This window comes from Molothrus aeneus, chromosome 13 (genome assembly GCF_037042795.1).
Source record: "Molothrus aeneus isolate 106 chromosome 13, BPBGC_Maene_1.0, whole genome shotgun sequence".
In the NCBI taxonomy this organism is placed as follows: domain Eukaryota; kingdom Metazoa; phylum Chordata; class Aves; order Passeriformes; family Icteridae; genus Molothrus; species Molothrus aeneus.
In genome coordinates, this window is record NC_089658.1 from 2,030,487 (window position 1) to 2,055,928 (window position 25,442).

Below are 25,442 nucleotides of genomic sequence, written 5' to 3' on the forward strand. Positions count from 1 at the left end.
CACCTGTGTTGTGTCTTTACTGTAGTAAAAGCTGTTAATGAAGATTTCTTTTTTCAAAGATGGGAAACTGGATTTGGAAAGACACTGGAGAGGTGGGTGGGCAGCTGAAACTTGCTCTGATTAGAAGTGAAGTTTAATTAAAACAAACTGGTTGTTCTAAAGAATCAGAACTCTGAAAGCTGGGGCAGCAATAAATGGCTAAAACTAAATAAATCTTGTTATTGTGGGTGTTTTAACATTGCCACATAACTTTTGGGGTAATTCATAGGAAAAAAGGAAGTGGGGCCTTATAATAGGTCCTGATGTCAGGAGTTCTGCTTCTGCTCCTCCTCAGCAGCTCCCTGAAATTAACATGATATTGTTGAGCAAATGAAAAGGGGAAGTTAGGAGAAGATTAAAATTTTAATTTAGCACACCAGGAGAGTTTAGTGACAGCTCTTGTAGGTCAGCCTGCTGGGGAAAGCCATGAATGCTGTAAAAACCTCTTCCTAAAAGTCTATTGATAAAAAGGAGAGTGGTTACAGAAAAGCAATTCAAGTTTGAATGAGAAGCAGCAATTGATTGCTTCTTAATAGAATTTTTTTAAGATTATGTAAATTAAGGGGGAATATCTGAACAAGCCAGACTTCTTTGCCCTAACACCACACAAAACATCATCACAGTGACAGGTGCCATTAGTGGCAGCTCTTTCCTGTCCCTTTGACCTGCCAAACCAGTGTATCCTCAGTTCCATTTCTCCTCTAAAAATGCCTGGGAGGCAGCAAACACCTGGGGGCTCTGATCAGATCTCATCACCTGCATGGCCTCAGCTGCTCTCCATGATCAGGGCTCCATCAGGGCTGTGCAGCTGCCAGCTGGGAAGTGGGAAGGATGAGGAGCTGCTCATCAAGGAGCAATGTCAGGATCTTTAGCTTAGCACAGTGACCCCAAGAAAAGTTGGAAAGTCTCTTTTCCCAGCCCAGCACTTGAAGAAGGAGTCAGGGCTCTTCATTTCTCGGTCTCAAGGCTGTTTATTGTATTTTATCTATAAAATTCTTTCTCCTGTCCTGCTGAGGTCAGTTCAGCAAGACAGTCCAGGCACTCTGCCTGCCCCTGGGGCAGTGTTATGTCTTTATACTAAAAACTACGTGTACAATATTGACCATAACTTCCCAATACCTATTACCTATGTTAGACAGTGAGTTTCTACTCTAAACCAATCCAAAAGTGCCAACATCACAGCAGAAGATGGAGGCCAAGAAGAAGAAGGAGAAAGGCAGGACATGCCCAGATCCCTCCATCTTGCCTCCCGATCCCCCATTCCAGAAACCCCAAAATCTACCTTTTCACCCCTTGATAACTTTACTATTATTCTACCTAAACTGTTGTGGCTTGCTGATCTTCATATAGGGTTGGTAATTTGCTCCATGGGTCATAATCAAACCCACAGGTGTTTTGGGCTCCGTGCCAGGGCTTCTGAGCCCCCTGGCAGGGGTCTGGGCCGTCCTGGACAGCCAGAGGGATGTCCTGGGTCCCCACAGAGCAATGCTCATGGAGACCTGAATCACAGATCCCAGAAGGGTTTGGGTTGGAAGGGACCTCAAAGCTCATCCCCTGCCATGGGCAGAGACACCTTCCACTAGCCCAGGTTGCTCCAAGGCCTGGCTTTGGATACTTCCAGGGATGGGGCAGCTTCTCTGGAAGATCTGTGCTAGAGCCTCACCACCCTCACAGTGAAAAATTCCTTCCCAATATCCCATCTAACCCTACCCTCTGGCAGTGGGAAACCATTCCCCCTTGTCCTGGCACTCCAGGCCCTGGTAAAAATAGTCTCCATGTTTCTTGCTGCCTCCTTCAGGTCACCCTGAATCTTCTCTTCTCCAGGCTGAGCAATCCCAATTCTCCCAGCCTTTCCCCTACCAGAGCTGCTCCATTCTCTGAACGTTTTGGTGCCTCCTCTGGCCTCACTCCAACAGCTCCATGTCCTTCCCGTGCTGGATTGCTCTCACACACCATTAAGCAGATAAAATCTGATGGAGCTGGAACACACCAGGCTGTGGAGAGATGTGAGGTGCACAGAAAGAGCCTGGGATCAAATATGGGCATCTGTGGTACCTCCCACCCTGCTGGGAACCTCAGGAAAGGGCAACACTGGGGATTGAGGAGCAAATAAACTGCTTTTGCTTCTAATAAACAAGTAAATATGCTCCCTCTGCACAGATAAAATCCAAATGTTTACAACAGGACCTGCAGTCTTAAAGCTGAGTTTTCAATAGGAACAAAATGCAGGAGAAGATGTTTACTTGGCTGCTTTCCTGCCCCAATGGGAATACAGGAGGGTGACCTTCAACCCACCCTCCCTGGGGCTGGAGCTGATTTAGCTCCAGCTGTGCCCCTGCTGCTAATCTTTGAGTCTATAGGGAAACAGCAACAGCACCCAGCTCTTCTGAAAATGAGGAAAAAAAAGTCAGAAAGGGAGAGAATGCTAAAGCTCAGGAGCTTCAGACAACCCAAAATAAAATTTATAACTAAGACCAGACTTGTAAGAGGTTTCCATGTCCAAAAGCTTGCCTGGTTGTGTTTTTTGGGTTTTTTCCAGCTACTGTTGTTCCAATAAAAATCTTCTTAGAATGCTGAAGAGAGCTGCCCCTATGCTGACACCTGTGCTGAAGGATTTCCATCAATCTCAAGAAGTGCTTCAGTCCAACAATATAATTAATAGTAAAATTTAACGTGGTAAACAGGGGTCATGCACGTGCTGAAAATTAATTTACAGATAAATTTTCTGTACCACTCTACTGGGTGTAAGGTTACAGCACCTAAGAGGTTTTCCCTGTGAAAGGGGATTTCCACAGTCTTAGGGCAAGAGGTGTGGTCCAGAGAACCTCCTAAGGGGAACAATCAGCTGGAAATCCAGGCAGTATTACTTTTATATCTTCAGAGTAGTTTTCACTTCTGAGGTAATTTCTTGTAATTTTAAGGGATTATTCTATAATAATGATATTTTGTTTAAATCCACATGAACAGCACAACTCATTGACAACCCCCTTCCAGTGCCTAAAGGAGCTTCAGGAGAGCTGGAGAGGGACTGGGGACAAGGACCTGGGGGGACAGGATGGGGGGGAATGGCTTCCCACTGCCAGAGGGCAGGGTTAGATGGGATATTGGGGAGAATTTCCTCCCTGTGAGGGTGGGGAGGCCTTGGCACAGGGTACCCAGAGCAGCTGTGGTTGCCAAGGCCAAATTTGATGGGGCTTAGAGCACCCAGGGATAGTAGAAAGTGTTCCTGCCCACGGCAGGGGGTGCATTGAGAGGAGTTTAAAGATGTTTTCCAACCCAATCCAGCCGGTGGCTCCACCACTTTCAAACACCAGTACCCCAGGCTGACCATAGATGTCAGCAGCAGCTTCAGCTACAAACGCTGGGCTGTGCCAGGGACCAGACAAGGCACCTCCTGCCTCGGACCAGTTTATTTAGGAAACGTGAAGAGAATATATAAATGTATGGACGAGAGACTGGAATTGCTCATTTCCTGAGCCTGTGCTATCTTGCCAGGTAAGGAAATGGCTTCAGCAAAATCACCCTCCATGTCACCGGCTGAGTCCCCGTGGCTTCCTCAAACCCAGCGGTGCTGGAGGGTCAGGGATGGGCAGGGAGGGCAACCCACTCCCCCCAGCAGATTTTATTTCCATCCTAACACATAGAATTTTCTTCCAATAGTCCAAATGATTTATCTGACCCCTGACCTTGAGAACAGCACAGCCCTGAGAGCACTAATGAGCAATAAGCTGTTCTCAGCTGAGCCTGCTATTCATGCCTGAAGGTCCAAGAGCTCCTTTTGACCCAGGCTGGGGCACCCACACTTTTCCCCAGGGGATGCTGGATGTACCCACATCACAAATGAGAGCTCAGGGGGTCACTGCTGGCACAACTGGGCATGTGGTTCAGCAGGAGGTGTTGGATGCTCCAAAACCAGCTGCAAGTGAACAAACAAAGGAGAGGAGATGGAAGTGTTTAGGAAATAAGAATTCCCGAGGGCCTAATATATTGAATTTTAAACCTTACTGGGCAAAATTATCTTTGTTTGGGCAAGAGACAGTGATGGAACAGACTCCATCCTATCTCATCCGCATAGCCTCAGGCTTTTTCTCACAGGGATAATTACAAACTGCTGCTGCTCCAGAGCATTTTTGAGCTTTTCCTTGCAGATCCCTTCTCCCCTCAACAGGACAGACAGCCCATTTCTGTTGGATTTAGCTGGAAGGAAGGATCTCCTGCTGCTGTCCTGCAGGCAGGGCTGCACAGGGGGGCAGCTGCTCGGCGGGGACAGCAGATGTCTGGGCCATGGGGACACAGACAGAGGGGAGGGGAGCAGGGCCATCAGCTGTCAGGCTGCCGACCTCTTACCCCGCCATGGGAAATCCACTGCCAAATCTCAGGGATCTCATCCCCAGATGAGGGGTTTCATTATTTTTTTTCTGATTTTCAAGGCTTTTTCTGTTACCAGATCATGTCAAATTTATAGCCATGATTGTTGACTTCCCATCTTTGGAGTGCAGCCTCCCTGCTGAGGACACTGTGCTTTCGAGTTCAGGTGTTGCCTGCTTGTTTTAAGGGAGATACACTCGACTCCTTCTAGAGCACTACTAATTTTGCTAAATTCCAAACCTGTTCATGCATATTCCTGCTCTGGATCGGGTGGTTACAGGGCTATTTCTACTGGAAGAGAGCAGGTGAGACCTTGGTACCTCCTCTGCTCTCAGCTCTCTGCCAAAACACGCGCTTTAAAGCTCTGTCTTCCCTTTAACTTTGCTTTTTTCCCCTTTGGACATTACTCAGAAGGATATGAGGTCTGTGTCTGCAGGGTCCCCCTGCCCACGCTGGGGTGGTGCCTCCCTGTGCCTGATCCTCAACAGGAGCTTCATTGTCCTTCCCTCTGCTGGGACAAAGGGGGATTGTCCTGCCCACCAGCCCTGCGGCCACGAGCTGCTTCATCCCGACCAGAGATGCAGGAAGAAAAGCAGGAGGTTTCCTTTCTCTTCATAATAAGGTGCTTGGGAATCAGGCTGGAATCTCACCTGTCGGGGCTGAGGATGAGGAGGCAAGGAACTTCCACTGGGGTGCTTCTCACTCACCCCAAATGTTTTGGGGTCAGTTTTGACCCCCCCTTAATTCAGCACGCAGGCTGGTGTTCAGATAAACTCCCAAGGGATTATCACAGGGCTAATGAGAATCCACACGTTTAATAGGACTTAGCAGAAGAACTACTCGGACTGAAATTGATGATAAATCATCTTTCAGAATTAAAATGCTCCTTGGGAGTGCCCAGAGGGTTCAGAGCAGAAAAAATGGGAGCTGAATTGCAAAAATGCCTCTCCCTTTGATCAAAGGTATTGTCAATATTGTGATATCCACATTATTATTATTATTTTCCACAAATAGTAGCACAAAGAATGAGCAAAATAAGCTCATTGTGGAGCAGAGGTTCAGGGTAGGGTTTGACAGGATGCTGCCAGGACAGGCTTTTCAGGTGCCTGGATTGAGACATTCTGCTTTTGATATTGACAACTTAAAAGGTTTAATCAGAAATATTAATCCTTTATTAAACCTATACTGAGTCAGCCAAGTGTGTATAGCTCTGAAAAGAGAAAGCAAAAACCTAAAGTGAAATGTCCATTTTCATTAGAACTGGGCTTTGTTTTCTGGTTAACCACAGCATCAGGGAAAAATTTCTAAACTGAGCCTCAGGATTATGAAGTAATAGGGGAAATAAATAATTTTAATGCTTAAATTCTGGATCTGAACACATTTTCCAAGTAAACCTTTGCTTTATCCTTGGTGGGGCCCCTATGCTGGCAAGCTGTTATGTGTGTGGCTGGATAATGGGATTGTCCCCAGGCTGGAGGCCTCCACACCAGGGAGGAAGGTTTTCCTCATGGTGTTTTTAACCATTTTCAAGGAATGAGCAACCTGGTTGGGTGGAAGGTGTCACAGCCCACAGCAGGGAGGGAATAAGATAGTCTTTAAGGTCCCTTCCAACCCAAAGTAATCTGTGATTCCATGATTCTATGAATATGTCAGTTTAAATGCCAAGAAAATGCCAAGTTCTTCACCAGAATCAGCCTGGCAGCATCCAGGTGACAACACCAGTGGGTTTCTGCTCCTCTTCCACAGCCTCAAGGAATGGTTTGGGTTGGAAGGGACCACCCCAGTGGGTGCTGAACCCTGGAGGAGGCTGAGCCCCAATGGGGTGCTGAGCTGAGCCCTGGCTGATGCTGAGCCACAGAGGATGCAGAGCCCCACTGGGTGCTGAGCCCAGCTTTGTGCTGAGCCCAGCTGGTGCTGAGCCCTGGAGGATGCTGAGCCCCAGACGGTGCAGAGCCCCACTGGGTGCTGAGCCCAGCTTTGTGCTGAGCCTGACTGATGCTGAGCTCCGCTGGGTGATGAGCCCCGGAGGATGCTGAGTCCCAACGGAGTGCCAAGCTGAGCCCCGGAGGGTGCTGAGCTCCGGTTGATACAGAATTTGGCGGGTGCTGAGCCGCAGTGGGGTGCTGAGCCCGGAGGATGCTGAGTTCCGGTGGATGCTGAGCCCGGCTGATGCCGAGCTCTGGTGGGTGTTGAGCCCCGAAGGATGCTGAGCCCCGGCTGATACAGAACCCCGGCGGGTGCTGAGCCCGGAGGATGCTGAGCTCCAGTGGGTGCTGAGCCCAGCTTTGTGCTGAGCCCGGCTGATGCTGAGCTCCGGCGGGTGCTGAGCCCCGGCTGTTGCTGAGCCCGGCCGGCAGCGGAGCCTCCGTGGCCGCGGTCCCGCCGCGCTTCCCGCCCGCCGCTTCCTCCTGGCAACGCCACGCGGTTTCCAGGGCCGGCGGTGCCCCGGAAGCGGCGCGGGCGCGGCGCGGCCATAGGGCGGAGCCGCGCGGGGCGGTGCCGGCGCCGAGCGCTGCCGGGTCGGGCTGTGGCCGTCGAGTGCCGTGAGGGAGGAGCTGCGGCGGGCGCGGGGAGAGCAGCGGCGGCTCCGGCCCGGCCCAGCCCGGCCCGGCCCGCCCGGGGAGCGCAGCGCCGGCGGAGCAGGTACGGCCGCGGGGCGCGGGCGGCGGGGCCCGGGCGGGGGGCGGTGCTCGCGGCCCGCCCGCCGCGGAGGCTCCGCCGGGCTCGGCGCTCCGGCGCTCCCGGTGCGGCGGGAGCGGCTCCGGCCGGGCGGGCGGAGGAGCCGCCGTGGGGCGGCCCGAGGGACCCCGCGGGGCGGCGGGCGGGCGTCGCGGGTCCCCCCGGGGTGTGGGCGAGGGAAGCGGGGCGGGTTCGGGGCGCTGGGCTGGTGCTGCCCGGCGGGGCGGAGCGGAGAGATCGGAGTCGGGGAAGGCGGCAGCCCGAGCTGAGGGGCTGTCCCGGGAGAGCCGGGCACGGACCTGCCGGGGAAGGAACGGGAGGTGCCTTGGGAGCTGCTGAACCTGGTGGTGTTCCCAGTGCTCTGTGGAACCGGAGGTGTATCAGCAACTCATTTGTGTGAATAAGTTATATATCCCCCCTACGTCTGGGAAGTATTTCCATAGGCTGTTTGGCACACTGTGGAACTCTTAAGGGTTGGGGTTTGTTGTCTTATCCAAATAATGGAATCGGGGTGGTTTGGGTTGGAAAGATCTTAAAGGTCATCTCATTCCACCCCCTGCCATGGGCAGGGACCCCTTTCACTAGACCGGGCTGCTCCAAACCACGGCCAAGCTGGCCTTGGACACTTCAGGGATGGGGCAGCCTCTGCTGCCTCAGGAGGGTGACATCTGCCCTTCCAAATGTTTCACTGCTACCAACAGTCCCCTTTAGCCTGTCTCGACAGTGACTTCTCTGTTCCTGGGAAGTCTTCTGAGCAGAGTCCAAGCTCTGTTGAGCTGTCTCCTGTGCCTGACTCGTGTGACATTTTCTACCTTGCTCATTTCTGGGCTCACCGTGACCTGCCTGAAGTCCCACTGTCACGGGTGTGACCTCAGACTGGACTGGTTTTTTTTACTAGTGACCTAATGCCTGTCAGCTTGTGCAGCCACTCCCCAAGTTCTTCAGGACCTGCCTTCTCTCAGCTCCCCAGCTGTGATTTACCCACACAAACCATCTCCACATCCCTGGTTCTGTGGTGTGCTGGTAACTCAGTCTCTCTTGGGAGAGGATGATGGGTGAACTGGGAATCATGAGCTTTGTTCCTATTGAGAAGCTCTTATCAAATATTAGCAGCATTTTCCCACAGACATTCCAAAAAATACAAAGAGTGCCTTTGAATTATGAGTTTGCAGAGATTCAGGCTGCAAAATTCCTCAATGCTTGCCAGTGGCTCAAGTTTTAGAAGTGCCACCTGGGCAGTGAAATGTTACTGATGAGAGAGCTTGGGTTTCATGGCATTCCTGTTGTAGAGAGATGCACACACTGGTTATTTCCAGGTGAAGCTGGGCTCACACTGGAGCTCTTGGAGTCAGGGATGAGCTGGAGGTGCTGCCAATGATAAATACCAGCAGGAGTTCTGTTCAGGGAAGGTGACCGCTGGCAAGGTGCGACCTGATAAGAAAAGAATTTAAATATCATGATGTGTAACAAAAAAAATCATTATTAGTAAAAAAGCATGCAGATGTACTTAGGAAGAGCGGGGGATGGAGGTGAGAGGTGCCAGGGAGATCTCAGTTTCCATGCTGAAGGTCTGGCCGCCGGTGTAGCGGCACCCGGCACCGCTGATACTCCAGCCTTTTGGCAAAAACCTTGCTGACTCCAGTGAAATTTTAGACTATTGGCTTGATAAAATCAGGGCTTTATGCTCACACCCTGCGTAAGCACCTAAGCTTTTTTCAGATACAAGTGTTTCTTGAAACAGTTCCTGCCCTGAAATCGCTTTTTCTGGACTGGGCTGCTGCATTTTTTATTCTTTAGGAGCTGTTGGGTGGTGAGGAAGAGGAGTCTCATCTCTCTGCTTTCCTCTGCAAGTCTATAACTGTGTGCTTTCAACTGCTGGCCAAAAGTCCTCACAAGTTTGGGCCAGTTTGGGCTCCTTGCTGTGTTTTTTGTAAGTTCTGTTTTCTGGACATGAGATCTGGAAACTGGCACCAGATTCTCACAATAAATTTATCTGGGACATACCTGCCTGTATTTATGCCAGAGTTGCTTCCTATAAATCAGCTCTTCTCTCCACTGGTGCTTTTGGAAAGCTTGGCCCAGCTGTTGGCTCCTTATTTTCAAACCACAGTCCCTCTTTTCCATGTTCTCTGTTGCTCTCTTTCCTGCTCACGTTGGCAGGGCAGGGCTCTCTGGGATGCTCCATGCCATGGAGAATTCCTTTGAGCTGATATCCTTCATGGCTGAGACAGGTTGGTGGCTCACAGGTCATGGCAACAAGCTCATATCCTGTCTCTTTTTCCTTGGACTAAAGAGCTTTCCAGTTCATAGCAGTGTTTCTTGTGAAGTGCCTCATTCTGGCCCATCTATCTTGCTCTTCCATAGGAGTTTTCATGCTGTTCCAGTTCTCTGTATTGTCAACAACCTGGTTTGCTGTGCCAGAGTCACTGATGGAAAATATTCAGGCAGGTTCAGAGCTCCACTCTGAGGGGAGCTGTGAGCTGGGCAAGGTCCTGAGTCCATCCCAGTCCACAGCCACTTGCTGCTTTCCCTGCCCTGACACTGCTCCCTTTTCCAGCTCCTAGGAAGCAATCAGCCCCTGTGTATTTTCAGGTTAACAGATGAAATCCTGTGTAATGCCTTAAAAAGTGCTACCAGATGAGACCAGGAATCCATCTGGCCTGGTATCCTGCTCACTGGTAACCAGGAGCAGATGCTTGGGGAGGGGAGAACACAAACACAGCAGATCTAATCCAGGGAAATAGTGCTTTATTCTTCTCTCTCCAGCAGTTCATGACCTCCCTGAGCCAGGTGTTGAATTTAGGAACCTTCACACTTCTTTTCATGATATTCATGGTTTTAGGAGAATACTTTTTCCATTCCTGGTAGTCTCTTGGCTAAATTGTCCTCATATATTTAGACTTTCTGTGGCTCTTCTTGTATCTCATGTCATTGCCAGCTCTGCTTCAGCCTCCTTGAGACAGGTAAGGCAGGAGGGGTGGGGCACAGGACAACAGAGGACATTGACAGAGGTGCTGGATTATATTTATGGTGCAGATACCTCTTTAGAGGTATTTTAGGGGTATTTTTCCTATATTATAGTCTCTGTAATTACAAGTGTTGTGCTTTTTCATTAGTGATCTTAAAACCATGGAGCCATGGTTTTTGGTGGAATATTCTGCTGTAGTCCTGCTTCCTAAGGTTGGTTTGAGTTCAGTCTGAATTGAGTGTCTCCTGAAGTTGATTTTAGGGTGGTTGTTCCTGATGTGCTGCTCTGTGAATTGTATCACCCACTCATATCACGAGATTTTACTGCAATTCCTTGGAGTCATTGCTCTTATTTACTTCTCATCCTGAATTATTCAGAGTAGCAAATGTTGTCATCTTAGTAACGCAGCTCAGTGTAAAGCAGAATCCTTTGGTGAGTCCCTTCTGCTGCAGAAGGGACCAGTGATACATTCTTCCCCCTTCTTTACCTGTTATTTACGTACATGAAGGATTTTTCCTTTCATCCTGTAGTTTTTCTCTCCAGAGAGCTTTGATGGATTCTGCCATGTAGTATTCTTGCTTTTTTCAAGGGAGTATATCAGCTGATTTTCCCTTGTTGATGTGCTCTGTCCACTGTCAAAGGAAGAAGGAAAAGGAGAAAAAAGACAACAGCCCCTGACTCCTGAGACATGGCTTCATTTTGTACAATATAATTAGCTCTGCAGCAGTTTAGGCTGGTCTTTAGGCCAGCTCTGGTTTGCCCAGCATGGCTGCCTGGGCTGGGGCTGCCCAGACTGTGCTGAATGGTTCTGTGAAGCTGGGCCAAGAGACTTTCAGGTACCAGCTTTGACAAGGACACTTGCCCATCTCCTCCTGGGTGACTTTGGGGTAAAGTGAGGCTGTTCATGTCACCTCATCAGCTTTTGCCACCAAAAGCCTGATTTTTGGGTCAAGCAGGGAGAGGGGAGAAGGCCAAGCTCAACAGAGTTTGTATAAAATACAGTTTTACTTTTTGGGAGATGTTGTGTGATGATTCATTAACACAGTAATGGATCATGTGGCTTCTAACCTTTTTTTCCTTACTAAATGCTTGTAAATTTAGATCTTGTTTCCTTCTTGGACATTTAGCCTTGCTGTACAGATGGATTTGCTTTGATTACTTGGTCAGATCACACTGTAGGGCTCACACCAATATTCCAACTGCTATCCAAGGTGAAGGCAGGAGTTTAGATGAGGTGTTAAGATGAAATTCTTCTCTGTGAGGGTGGTGAGGCCCTGGCACAGGTGGCACAGAAGCTGTGTCTGCCCCATCCCTGGAAGTGTCCAAGGCCAGGCTGAACAGGATTTGGGGCACCCTGGGATTGTGGAATGTGTCCCTGCCCATGGCAGGGATGAGCTTTAAGGTCCCTTCCCATCCAAACATTCCATGGTTCTACGAGTTGCTGCTTCTCTCATCCACTCCTGGGGAGGAATCACTTTTTGCTGTTTAAGAACTTGCTCCTGGTGTCCCACACTGACCTGGCATTTGCTCTGGTGCCATGGGGGGACATGGAGCTGGTTAAGGCTGTGTGTCCTGCCGGTGCAGCCCGCTGGTGACAGTGTGACAGCTGCTGCTCTGGTGTCTGAGGCTCTGCTTTTCTGCTTTAAACTTGTAATTCTGATGTACAGGGGATTTCTTGTTGACACAAAAAACTTGAGGTGCTCAAATGGTGGTGTCAGCGTAGATCCTCTAAATGTTTGCTTAGTCCTTGTGTTTTTTTAATGTCTAGTGGCTCCTCTACTCTCCACTGTGTCTTGAATGAACTTGCTCTGTCCACTTGCAAACCAGACATTTGAGTTTTTCCATCATGCTTTTAGACTTACAGCATTTGTGAAGAAACACTCCTGACCCTTGTTTTTGTCTTTCCATCTGACTTGCACTGTGTTGGTTTTTTTTCCTAGCTGTGGATTTTCACATGGCTAATTCTTGTCCCATCTGTAGGAGTTCTTGAGGAGATGAGGCTCTTATGAATCACCTTCTTTCCCCCCAAAGATGCATCCTCCTCAAATATACTCTTCCCTGGATCTGCTGGCTTTCTCTACTCTTCTGCAGTGTGAGAGGAACCTTTGATTTTCATTGCAGGGGCCACTGTCGTCGTGCTGTTTTGATCCATTCAGTCCTTGTTCTTTTACAGGCTTCCAGTTGTCCCAAAACCTTCTCAGATCCTAATGAATCCAAGCCCAAGCGTGGGCCATTCTTTGAGGTGCTGTCACACAACTCTTGCTCACTGCCTTCCTATTCTCAGCCTGAATTTTGCCTCTGGACCCTTCCCTCCTCTTTTGCTGGCTGTACCCTTGCAGACAAGAGCCTGGAGTGCCGGGACAAGGGGGAATGGCTCCCCACTGCCAGAGGATGGGCTTGTAGGGGTTACTGGGGAGAAATTCCTCCTTGTGAGGATGGTAAAGCACAGGTTTCTCAGAGAAGCTGTGGCTGCCCCACCCATGGAAGTGTCCAGGGTGAGGTTGGATGGGACTTGGAGCAACCTGGGATAGTGGGAGGTGCCCCTGCCCATGGCAGGGGATGGAATGGGATAGGCTTAAAGATCCTTCCAACCCAACCCATTCTGGGATTCTATCAAGTGGTAAAATCTCAGAATTTTTGTACCTGCTTCATCTCTATCTTCCACATTCACACCCCCCCCCCCCAGCCCCTGACCTTTGTTTTTCATTTGAGGGAGGAGATATTTGAATTTCTTGTTAAATGGCCCATTTAATTTCTGGCTCATCGGACTCTCCCTACATTTTAAACAATCCCTCTTTTCCTAGAAATTGGCAAAAGCAGCAATGAAACTCACTAGGGGTGAAATTACCATTTTCTCCTGGCTTTTCATATGTTCTTCCTTTTGTCAGATCCATTTGGAGCAACCCATCTCCTGCAATGGATACGTGTCTCTTACCTGTCTGAATCTTCTGGTTTGCTTTGCTCATCTTTGAGCAAATCTCTTCATGAGAACAGCTTAATAGCCTGAAAAGCTGACAGTGATTCCACCCTCAAGATCAGCCTGACAATTTCTGTGTTGTGGAAGACAATTGAATAGCTTGGATTTGCTACTCTGAGCATTTAATGCAGGAATTGGGGATATTCACCAGGGAGATGGGAAAATTGTTTTCCTGTCTGCCTCTGCTCTCCTGCTCCTTTTTTTTTTTTTTTTTTTTCCCTTCTTCTTACAGTTATATCATGACATTCCTTTAGGCTGGGAATATTGTGGCTGTTTACAAAGATGTGAAGATTTTTCTGCAGTCCCAAATCTTCTTCCTGAGGTCATCCTGTCTCTGTAGCTCTCTCTTAGATGAGTTGGCCACATTGTGTGGGGTGCATTAGAGGAGGCCACATCATTTATTAAATATCCTGAGTAGCTGCTGTCCTATATACATGTTTTAATGTCTAGTGATAAAGTCTGGGGAGTTCATGCAGTTTGTGCTGAGGTTAAAAAACCTCTGAAATACCTGGTTCCTATAGAGCTGCTCCTTTTTCCCAGCCCACAAGGAATTGCTGTGCATCAGTGCCAAAGGGAGTTACATCAAATTGTAGGAGAAACCTATTTGAACTCTGTGAAACCAACCTGTCTGACGTGTTTCCTGGAGCTATTTATTTTATGTTAGAAAAGATGATCTCTTCCATCTTACTGATTTGCTGCAGAGCTCAGTTGATGATTTAACCCCTGCTATGCCCTGGGCTGATCCCCCAGTGTGGGCAGCAGGATGAGGGTGGGGGGGATTCTGTCTCTCTGCCCTGCTCAGGTGAGACCCCACCTGCAGAGCTGCCCCAGCCCTGGGACCCAGCATCAGAAGGACATGGAGCTGCTGGAGCCAGTCCAGAGGAGTCCAGGGCTCCAAGGGCTGGAGCCCCTCTGCTCTGGAGCCAGGCTGGGAGGGCTGGGAGTGTTCATCTGGACAAGAGAAGCTCCAGGGAGAGCTCAGAGCCCCTGCCAGGGCCTGAAGGGGCTCCAGGAGAGCTGGAGAGGGACTGGGGACAAGGGATGGAGGGACAGAACAAGGAGGAATGGTTTCCCACTGCCAGAGGGCAGGGTTAGCTTTGATAGTGGGAAGAAATTCTTCTCTGTGAGGGTGGTGAGGCCCTGGCCCAGGTAATAATCTTGTTTGTAGAAATAAGCCAAACTCAGCGTTCCTTTTTTTGCACATTCATTTCTGAGTTACAAGTCAGAGGATAGATTCAGATAATTTCAGCTGTCATCCTTCACATTAATGGAGGGCTCACAACAGGGAAAATTAACACAGGAAATCTGTCTGCATCTGTCTAGTCTTGTGCTTAGCAAGGAGGGGTACATAAATTGACTTATTGACTCATTGACTTGTTCAGGTTGGCATCACCTTTAAGATCATTGAGCCCAGCCATTAATGTTACTTCTCCTGTCTAAAATTCTTTAGGTGGGTTTTGGAAGAATAGCAGTTTGAAGTCTCTCAGACTTGCTGGATCTCCAAGCTTTCATTCCTCATCACTCAAAATTCCTTCCAGATCTGACTGCTGTTTGTTTGGGTCTATTACAGCAAATGAGAGGCAGTTCTCTAAAATACAGCTTTAATATCATGCATGGAAGGTGGCAGTTCTGGCATGTGTCATGGAAGAGTTTGACTCTTCCCAAGGCTGGAACAAGCTCCTTCATTGTGCAGCAATCCCATCCTGCCCCATCTTGGCCATCCTTAGTTACCTTGTAACTGTCTTCCTTTGTCATGCACAAGGCCAGTTTAGTTTCTGCAGTTTATTTTTATTTCCTAGATCTTAAAAGAACAAGTTTCAATGAGCAAATGAAACTTAAGAACCTTTAACGTCTTATTTTAATGAAGCAGAGGCCACAGGCTTTGTAGTTGTCTCTTTTCAAGTCCGGGTTAGACTTCAAAGGTCTCGCCTTCAGGAGTTTCATGCATACTCATCCTTGGTGTCGCTTTTTGGCAGGTCACAGCACTCTGGTGTGTGCTGGGGGAAGGGACCGGGGCAGCACGTGCTTTAGATGGAAATAAACACTTCCAAAATACCTGCTGTGTGTCATTCCTCCAGGTGGTGAGGTTCTTGAAAGTGTTCAAGGCCGTCTTGGGTGGGGCTTGGAGCAGCCTAGTCCAGTTGGAGGTGTTCCTGTCCATGGCAGGAGGTGGAACAAGGTGGTCTTTAATGTCCATTCCAACCCAGATCAGTCTGGGATTTTATGATTCTTCCCCACCCTGAATAATTTTCACTCCCTGGTTGCTCTCTCATTTTTGTAGCCGTGGCCTACCTCAGCTGGCTAGCCTTCAGTGCTGGGTTGGATGCTTTGGAAGCCCTCAGGTTCTCCAAATGATCATCCTGCAGCTGACATCAGGCCTGTAGCCACTTTGGCATCTGATCCTGCTTCCCAGCTGTCCTCTCTTTGGAAAGGTTCTGACCAGTTTCCCATTCTGGAGCAGCTCTGTGCAGTGTTGGCAGCACTAGGCTTCAGTTTGATTTGTGATAGATGCAATGCCAGTGAGGTAAATCATCCCTGGGCTGTGCTCTGCATCTCTGGGGGGATATCTCTGCTCAGATCCCTGCTATTCTGTGATTAAAATCCAAGACTGGTATTAGGCTCCAACACAATTCACAGCTCTCTGGTTTTGTGTGGATTTGCTGGGCACAGTACTGGTACTTGGTGGTTTTTATCCCTTCTAAGTGTTGGGAATTACTGGGCATGCCAGAATGCCTTTGCCTGTCATGATCCGTCACTGGGAGCAGGATGTTTTGGAGCCACTTGTTCTGTTCTTCATGGTGCTTCAGCTTTAAGGAGACAGTGTGATTGAAGATGGGGGTTTGGGGGAACTTGGCTGCTGTGGTGATAGCTACAGCTTTTGGCTGGGGGACCTAGGGGTGATGGCATCCTCCTGGCTGGGGCCTCTGCGAGGACAGGTTTGGTGAGAGCAGTGATGTGCAGGGTGGATGCTGGATGTTCAGGCAGCCTTCTGTGTCACCATCTGTTTGCAGAGGCATTAGGGGTCGGAGCATGACTTCCAGATGCCTTTTGGACCATATACACTCAACATGTAATGTGAGAAACCTTGCCCCTGGTTGGACTTGGTGTAGGCATCTTAGTGGTCCTGGCTTTGCATGCTTGAGCTAATGCTCCTGTTCGATTTCTGGCATGAAAATAGGTTCTTGAGCATCTCTGAAGGTCTGTGGGGCTGAGGCAGATAATTCAGAAATTCCTCAGTGGTGTCTTGGAACCAGATTCTTTAAATTGTATTTTCCCTCAGATAGATTCTTGCAGTGATGCTGGACATCAAACCTCAGCTGCCTGCTCTGGTCCTTCCGTGGGCTCGTGGCTGATACTGACCCCAAGACCTAACACAGTTGAAGAAACTGAGTCACCCCTGCCTGTTTGGCTTGGAAAATTATAAATGTTTGACAGAACTGTTGGCTGATACACTTTTTGGTAAACTGGGGCTTGTCTTCACAAACTGTTCAATCAGCCTCTGCTAACATTTACAGAAGCTTGGAATAATCCCTGAGTTCTTGTCTATCTGCTCTTGTGTAGCTGTTAGAACTGTAGTGTGAGGTGAGGTAGAGGAGGAAATGTGCTTGCTAAGGAAGTGTTCTGAAATATATTTGTGCTGAAACCCCATCTGTTAAATCTTCTTGAGCTCCTCCTGCTCACTCTGAATGTAGTAGTTTCAAGCAAACCAGCCCTAACAGGATGGTGGTGTCCCAGTGCTGAGTTTGTGGGGTACTCAGAGACAGCTCCTCTTTGATGGAGTGGGATCAGGCTCCCCATTTATAGCTTCAAGATCATTTGCAATTAAATGTAGTCAAGTCTTCCATGGGATTTACCCTAGGAACAGTGCCCAACACCAGTATCCGAGCTTCCCATAACTAACAGACTTGCCTGAGGCACAGGTGGCTAAATTTAGTCTTCCAGCGAGCTTGGTACGACCTTGTGCTGCAAGGACTTTCTACTTGTATCTCTCTCAACACATAAACACTGTTTTTGTGTGGTGGACAGAGCTTTGAGGCTCGAGGATGCCAAACAGCTTTTTGTGTTTGTCATTGGCCAACGCTTCCAGTGTGGCTGTTGGCAGGAATTAACTTGGGATCTGAATGCAGTGCAAAAGGTTCACGAGTGATCTTCTGGTACAAAGCCATCCTCTCCAGTGGGCATTAAGGCTTCAAAGGAGACAGACATGCTGTGGTGTGTAGAGCAGATTAGTTGGTAACAGGCATTTCTAATTGACAGCTATGCTGAAGATTAGGGCTTGAAAAGAGAAGTTGAATCAAAGAAGCTTCATGCAGATGCAATTTCCGAATTGTGGGAAATGTAATGTTTACCTTCAAGGTAACATGAAGCTTATCTGTGCAAAGTAGCTCTTTACTTCAGCTTCTGGGAGGAGTTTGTAGGATGTGTGAGATGGTGCACAGAGGTGGCCAGCTCTGGCACATGCCTGAACTGGGTTTGCCTCCTCGTGTGAAGTGAGACTTATCCTCCATGTTCAACTTCAGCAACTTCTCCTTGAAGCTGTTTCTAATTAAATATGTAATTCAACCTACGAGCATAATGAAGACGATGCCTTCAGTGTGTACTCAGAGCACTTCTGGAGCTCTTCTGCCATGCTCCAAAAATGCCAGGCTCCCCTGAAGTTGGCAGCACGCTGCCAGCTGAATGGGGAAAGTTGCTGGGAAGTCAAACAGGATTTTTGGGTGTCTGCCATGCTGTTCAGGAGCACAGTGAGTGGTGTGGGGTCTTTTGCCTTGTGAAAGAAACTCTTTTGCAGGTGAGTGGGCAAAAACCTTTTGGTTGGCATGGGCGTGTCTTGAAGCCATTGGGATTCATCTCTCTGGCATTGACTCAGTCGTTGTTGGTGCACTGGTTTCTTGCTTGCTACGGATAGTACACATTGTTTTATTTTTTGGAAGGCTGAAATATTAATCTGATTAAGGATTAGGGTCGCTGAGTAATACACTTAGTAAATTGCAGTGGGTGAGTGTGTGACTACCCCTATTGTGTTGTGCACTTCTGGTCATTGCATCTTTACCAGGATTGGAAAACCTGTAGAGAGAGAAAGTGGAGTTGAAGGTGAATGAGAAGCTGTCCTGGGCTGTCTAAAATGCCTGAGACTCTTGGGATTGGGAGGATTACATTAAAAAGCAGGAAGCAAACTTCTGAATGTTGCTCTGGAGCTGTGTAGAAGCTGTTGGTTTAGAAGCTGGACAAACCCAGGATCAGCATGTCCATAAAATGAATGCTGGTAGGACTGGGCAGTTGTGTCCATGCCAACATCTGCAATCCAGGAATGGCAGATCCTGGAGCAGACTGCAGAAGTTTGCTGTTCCCCGGATCATCCTCAATTGTCAATTGACACTAATGTTCTCCTACTATTAATTCCACCTTTATGAACCTCCTGCCTTTCCAGAATCCTGGGGCAGCATGAGGAGGTGGTGTTTCTGAAGAGCTCTGGAGGATGCCTTAGGGATTCTTAGAGGAGGGGAAATCTCCAGCTGTTTCCAGGATACTGTCCATATCTACAGGCCTCCCATGCTGTGCTGTTCAAAGAAGATTTGCTGTACAATGTACTGAGGCTTATGAGTAAAAGCATTCCAGGGAGGATAGATAGAAATGGAAAGGAGGCAAATAAAATTAGAAATTAGGGATGAAGAAATGAATTGAACATAAAGTTCTTGGTCCCTTTAAAAGGGAAAAATTACTGAAATTCCATCTTTCTATGCAGAAAGTGGGAGGAGGTGATCATAATGCCTCTCTTCAGCTTTCCCAGTGTGGGATCCAGCAGGCAGCTGGGCTGGCAGTCAGCTGATAGCCCAGAATGGGGCAGGGACAGCCAAGAGTGAAGCAGCACAAGTTAATGTCCTGCTCTGTGTCATACTAACTACATGCAGTGCGTGTGTGTGTATAGGGATGATCCCAGTATGTCCCTGGGGCTGTTTCCCTTGTGTTCATGTCATGGCTGACCAACTGTGGGTTGCTTTTTTAGCTCCCTAATCTGTGCCTGCTAAAAATCTAGTTTTAATCAGACATTGGCCTATTCAATTAGTAATTTTAAGCATGGATGAGGAGCCATTAATGTAGTTTCATACCTAAACATGACACTTGGGGTTTCAATACTTTCCCTGAGATTGAAATATTCTATTGTGGAATGTTCACAGCTTGAAGTCTTTTTTGTTACCTCCAGAGGTACCTGCTGTGCCCAAAAGGGGAGATTTTGTCCTGCCTTTCCCATATCTCTTGTCAAACCTGTTCCTGAACTGCCCTGAGTTTCTAAGCTGGCACAGAGCTCTCCAGGTATCGTTGGGTTGGTTTTCTCCTGTTGCTGTAATGAGTTAGACTTGCTCAGCAGTGGGTGTGATAAGGGGAGAAACCACTGGGGGTTCCTGCAGCTCCTTGGTTACTCCATGGTCCAGAGAGCACCTGTGGGTTTTCCCTCAGAGGTGCTGTTTCATCCTGGGGTCAGTTCTAGGCTGCAGGCACTCCCCAACTTTTGGGTCACTCTGGATTGTTGTGGGGCTCACACGTGGAGGAGGAGAAACAGAAGCAGCAAAAAACCTGAGGTCTCCTAAAAACTTGAGCAGCAGCAGCAGAGGCCCCGAGGAATGGAGACTACTCAGCTTAATTTAGTGTTGCTCCCTCTCTTTAGAGAGCCATGGTGTCACCTGAGTGTGTGATGAGCTCTCTGGATCTCTCCAGTCAGGAAACAGGATCTTAAATATCTGCATTTGGGTTCCTGGCTTGTGCTTGGGTCTGAATAGGGCTGTGAGCTGAGCTGGCTGTTTGAAAGAGCACTAAATCAAGAGTCTGTTAATGATTGAGTAATCCCATGTAGTAAGGGGGGAATGTGGAGCAAATCATCATTGCTGTGCAGGTTGGGAGCAGCGAGTGCTCCAGCAGCTCTGTTATCCTTTCTTCAAAAGGATGTGAAGAACTGAAGCAGCTCTTCTTCAGATGTGAATCAAAGAGATCTTGCAAGAAAATTCCTGAGACTAGAGGGGATTATTTATAATTTTTTTTATTATTCTTATTTTTTTAAAGTATTACTGCATGATGGTCTGGGTTGAGATTGAGACCTGGAGTGTGAACTTGGCCCTGTCTGACAGCAAATGCCATTTAGTGTGACTTTAAACTTAGGAGGGGTCTATCCCTCTTCCCAGAGGCACTGGGAGTGGTGACATTTCTTGTGCAGATGATAGAAGGATATTAACTGTGTGATTCATGTAACCCATAAAGGGATCCTTGGAAGAGAAGAAAATAATAATAGTACAAAATATGAGCAAAGTGCAATGTGATAATGGTAATATAGAGAGTGTGTGAGCTGCATCCTGTGTGCTTCAGAGGGGGGTGTAAGGTGAGGGAGTGCTGTGTAGGGGCACTTGGGGCAGATCGTGATCAGAGTCTTCCTCAAAGCCTTTTTCCATAAAACAGTGAGAGTTCAAATTCTCACTTTTAAGTATTTTTCATAACTCAATGTTTAGTCAAGGTGGATGCTCTGTTTTGAGCCTTCTCTGTGAACTCAGGGCACCCAGCCCCTTCCTGGGTGCTGTCGTGGGGTACCCTCTGCTCTTCCTGCAGGAGAAGCCAAAAGGGAAAAAACGCCATTTCTTTGCAATAAAAAAAGAGTAAAAAGCAGATGTTTCATATTAAGATATGTGCTTGTGTTTCCCTGAGCCACACTCTCTCCTTCTTCCAGACCAGTGTTCCTTGCACAGTATCTGCAGCTGCTGCAGGGGGAAAGGTTAAATCATCTCAAAGTGAAAAGTAAAATACTCCTTGGGTGGGCTTTCCCTGTTTGAGTTTCAGGCTCTGGAAGCTGTACCAGGCAGGTCAGGGTTTGGGAGCAGAGGCTCACATTGAAAGGATAAATTAGAGTTCTCTTCACGAGCGTCCTCACCTGAGCTGTCACATCTCTGTGCTCCCAGGCTGAGGTGTCACCAAACCACATCCCATGGAATGATTGCTGCTGGAAGCACACAGTGCAGCTCCATGCTGGGAGTACCTCAGCTACAGTCAGGGAAAACATATCATGAAATTTGATTTAGAATAAGCAGGCCTCTGTTCCTGATGAGTTAAAAGATTTTAAAGAATCTCATTGCATGATATTCCTGTGTTGCAAGTAGACTCTACCTGAAGTTGCCTTCATGTTTTCTCTGAATTTTTTATTCTTGTGTTATTTGAGGCACTGTTCTGTTCCCTTTGATCACAAAGATGGTTAGCATCAGTTTTGAAGCCTTCAATATTTTGCTATTATTGAAGTGTAGGCCCCTGTTATGTGATAGGGACAGGCAGCTTACTGGGAATATCAAACCTTCATGTGCTGGGATGGCATTAGGTAACTCCAAAAATATTTGCAGTTTTCCTTTTGTAAATACAGAATTGAGATCTAGACCTGTTTGCAGCATCTTCTTGCTGTGTTGGAGGTATGCAGGCTGCTCATGAGTTAAGGGAATTGGGAGAGAGATGTCAAATGGGTTTTGTAAGCCACAGGTTTGTATAATTTTATTTTTTTACCTTGGTGTGAGCTGATAAAGGCTGCTCTGAGCAGTGCCCAAGTACAGTGAGGGATAAAGGCTGACTCTTTCTCTTCAGCTGAGCAGAATGAATGTAGATATCAGCTTTGGGGTGTATTCAGGGAGGAATTTGCAAATTGCTGAGTCCAAGCAGGAGCTTTGCTTCAAGTGCAGTCATGAAGGCATTCATCTTTCTGTCCAGCTCTTCCTCAGGCATGGAATGTGTTTGATTTTGACAAAAAGGCAGTAAAATCTACTCAACAATGTACGACTTTTCCCCTTTTGACCCTGCTACATTTCATGTTTTGAGGGCAGAGAGCCTTAATGTGTCATTGAGGTCCTTCCTGCTTCACTGCTGCTCTGCTGGTTTTGATATCTGCTGATAATCAGCAGATGATGTCACTGATTTATTCACAGCAAAATGCTGTTTATTGAGTGTGTGCAGCCAAAGTTCATGTCTCTTTCCCTCCTGCCAAGAAGTGGTTGTTTAGACCTGTCTGACACTCAAGGGTCGGGTCACAGAACCATCAGGGGTGCATGTGGCAGGACAGTCCCCAGTCCCCTCCTGCTGCCATGAGGTCCAGGGAGGGTTAACTGGAGCTGACAGGAGGTGAGCTCAGATGTTGTTCAGGTAGCCAGGGACTGCTGTGGCTACAAAAACTTTGTGTACAGAGTCTGGAGAAGAACTGGACACGCTCACCAAGAGGCTGCACTGAGTGTTCTCCATAGAGCTGCAGAATGGCCTGGGTTGGAAGGGACCCACAAGGACCAGCAAAGTCCCTCACCTTGCACAGGACAACCCTAACAATCACACCGAGAACACTCAGATGCCCAAACTGGCTTGGGGAGGCCCAGGAATACAAACCACTGGAAGTGAGAAAAATGCATGGTATTCTTACCCTCTTCCTTCCCTTCCCAATCATGTGCATGGGTGCTCTTCCAAGCTGGAGGTCAAGCTAGCTGTGCCCTGCTCTTTGGTTCACCTCTTTGTCTCTTGGAGGATGTGACATGAGGTCTGAATGGGATCATCAGTCCAACTCCTGGTGCTGCACAGACACCCCAGCAATCCCACCCTATCAGCTGGACTGATTCCCACCCACTCTTTGAGAGTGCTGTCCAAAAGGTCCCTGAGCTGTGGCAGCCTTGGGGCCAAGACCATTCCCTGAGGAGCCTGTTCAGGACCTGACCACCCCCTGGGGGAGGAACCTTTTCCTAATATCCAACCTAACCCTCCCCTGACTCAGCTTCATCTATTTAAAGGTTTATGCTGAAGCTGTCTGGCAGAGTTGAGGTGTCCTGGAGAGGCTTTACCACACACCAGACATGGTCTGCAGACCCCTTGTATTTTTCCATATGAGTGTGGAATGCTTTGATTGAGAGTCTGCTCTTGTGAACCCCCACTGATCCAGGACTGATGGGTTGCTTTTCAGATAAGTCACTTGTTTCAGGAGAATTACACATCCTGGGCACTGCTAAGCCAGGTTCTCATGGTCTGAGCTCAGTGCAAGGGCTGGAGCATGATGTTGGCTCTTGAGGTTGTGTTCCATCATCTGATACTGGTGGGAACAGTTGAACCTTTTCTGCTGTGCTCGATGGTGTGAACACTTTGGAATAGGGCAGTGTCCATTAGGTTGGAATTTGAATATTGTTCTTGTGCTTTAATTTGGGAAGAGTACAAACCCCTGGAGCCTAAAGATGAGAAGCTTTTTCAAAGTGCTACCCTGAGCTTTGTGCTGCTAACTGGTAATAAAATAATAATGAACTGAAGTACGAAAGATCCAAAAATTGTCTGCGTACCAGCTTCCATGGAGAAGTGGATTTGTAGAGTCACCATCCCTGCTGTGGCAGGAGCCATGTCCTCCTTGGGGAGCCAAAAAGTGGCTGTGCTGTACCCCCACCTTGGAAGCACTCTGCCACAGAAGTCACTCCTGGTTCAGGCTGCCAGGTATTTCCCTGGTCCCTGGAGGAGATGAAAGACCTGGTTGTGTACTCTAGGTAGCAAATGCTAGCTTTTCACACCATGCCCTCAAGGATGTTAGTTTTTACTCTGGAGCTGAAACAAACTTCTCATCTGCTCCTTGCTTTGAAAAGTAATGTGGAAAATAACCAGCAAGGCTTAAAGCTTCAGGTGGAGCCCTGTTTTCTCACACTGACATCTCAAAGAGTTTTTTGGGGTCTTTGTGGATTCTCAGCCAGTGTGGTGGTGTTTCTGTGATATTCAGATAATGGTTTAGCTTGAATGGGCCCTCAAAGCTCATCTCATTCTGACTCCTGCCATGGGCAGGGACACCTTCCACTAGACCAGAGCCCTGTCCCACCTGGCCTTGAATCCTTTCAGGGATGGAGATCCACAGTCTGTCTGTTCCAGCGCCTCACCTGGGAGAAGTAAAGAACTTCTTCCTCAAGTGGCCTTTGAGGGCTGACCAGCATGCTGCTTTTGGCCATGTGCTGGGAAGAGAACACTTTGCTGTGGTTCTCTTGACTGATGCAGGGGGTCTTGTCCTGAATACAGGTGTGTGGGACCCATGCCCAGCTCCACAGCCCTGACTGCTTCATGTCCTCCTGCCTTTGGCATTCTGGAAGATAAGTAACTTATTGCTGAAGTGCCTGCTACAAAGCAAAGCATCCTCATGGAAGGATCCTGCACGACTCCTGCATGGCTGTAAAACATCAAGGCCTTCAGCTCCAGGTGTGTCTCTGGGCCTGAGGCCTCTCTGGAGCTGTCCATGCTAGGACATGCCACAGGAAATGGGCTCAGTGTCTGAAGATGCTAATTAAATACAAAAAGGGTTAATTATTTGTCAAGAGCTAGAAAAAGTCTCACTTGCTGGTCATAGTTTCAGACTTCCTCTTTTGTTGTCATTCTTCATTCTGCCTTATTCTTCCCTTCACCCAGGGATGTGGTCCCTGGATTCTCTACAATGTCAAGCTTTGGACATCAAGGCTGGATGGAAAGGGAGAGGCTGGAGCTTGTTACCATGATAAACTGTGCTCTAACAGGGCTGGCCACATATTCTCACTTGCTGACCATTGCTTTCTGCTGCTGCCAGAGGTGCCTTTCTGCTCCATGCCATGCTTGCAGCTAAACGAGGTTCCTGGCCGTGTTTAACATGGGCAGGATTTCTGGGTGTGTGGCCAGGGAAAGGATGGACACCAAGCTCTGCATTTTGAACCTGGGGTTCTCTCAAGATGCTGGAGTCACATCTGTGTGAACGTGGGAGTCATGTTTGCTGTGCTTCAGTCAAAAGGTCTATTAGAAAAAGGTCTTGAATGAGGTGAGGATGGGTTTTGTCACTTGGCCTTGCCAGTAGGAAGTGGCAGAGTCTGACTGGCACAGGGATTTTCCCACGTTACACTTTGAGCCTCTGTAACATGCTGGTCGTCCTGTTCTTTGAGCAGAACATGAATAATGCCTAACCCCTGGTTCAAACCTGAACCTTAGGATGGCATGAGATGATTTATTTACCTTTATTCCTAAAGTGAATCATTGTACCATGGAGTGTATTATAAATAGAGTCTTCTGTTTCGCTTCCTTGTTTGGAGTCACCACCAAACATTGGGATTGGTGTAAGGAAACTGAGGAAGTTTCTGGTCAATGAACCCGTCTGGAATTTTTATGCACAGCTTTTGGCTTTCTAAGTTTAAGTAGGGCATGTTCCAAGTGGCAAGACAGCAGAGCTGAAAGGGTGTTCAGCATTTAAGTATGTGGACTGTCATGTCAATGGGATGCTCCAGTTTTTTGCCCAGGAGTGGATGACAAGTGACTAAATAAAGCTGCAATCTCTGTTTTCCTGTGAATAGGTGCTTGTGTTTTCCCTTTCTTTGAGGTCTTGGTTGGTTTGGTACAAGTTTGGCTGGTTCTTCCTTGCTGCAGCCTCTG

The 25,442-nt window shown here is 48.1% G+C and overlaps 1 protein-coding gene across 2 annotated transcripts in view; it reads left to right on the top strand.

Annotated features, from left to right (window-relative positions):
- Nucleotides 1-6,961: 6,961 nt before the first annotated feature.
- Nucleotides 6,962-25,442, top strand: part of CSNK1G1 (casein kinase 1 gamma 1) — a 98,281-nt gene continuing 79,800 nt past the window's right edge. For both annotated transcript variants that reach the window (XM_066558585.1, XM_066558586.1), the window contains exon 1: nucleotides 6,962-7,050. The gene's annotated coding sequence lies outside the window, so the exon portion shown is untranslated. The remainder of the gene's footprint in view (nucleotides 7,051-25,442) is intronic.